Raw genomic sequence first — 418 nt, 5'->3', positions numbered from 1 at the left:
TCTCACTATCTTCCTTCAGATGTGTAGTCATCACGCTAGCTTGAACATTTTGATTTTGTTCTGATATATATACAGGATTATTTGACATCCTTCTTGCGCAATCAAACACACACAATGCCTCACAGGGGAATACGTTTTATATCATCATTCAGCACTGTTGATTACATTATGTTACAATATTGTTTGTTTCATTGCATCCAATTAGGTAGTTATATAAGATTATACATACGATATTGGACAATCATATAATAATAAAATACATGTACCTGATTTATTGGCGTATTTTTCTTTATGAGACGCCGTTTCATCTGTATTTCGTGTCCTATCTTTGTTTTTCGTTTCCATTTCGTCTTCTGCGTTGTGCCGTTTATCCGGAGTGTCACCCTGCATCATCCCTCCTTTACCTTTCACAACGATG

This window comes from Mizuhopecten yessoensis, unplaced genomic scaffold (genome assembly GCF_002113885.1).
Source record: "Mizuhopecten yessoensis strain PY_sf001 unplaced genomic scaffold, ASM211388v2 scaffold4219, whole genome shotgun sequence".
NCBI lineage: Eukaryota > Metazoa > Mollusca > Bivalvia > Pectinida > Pectinidae > Mizuhopecten > Mizuhopecten yessoensis.
The sequence above is the reverse complement of the archived record's forward strand: the minus strand, read 5'-3'. Positions refer to the sequence as shown.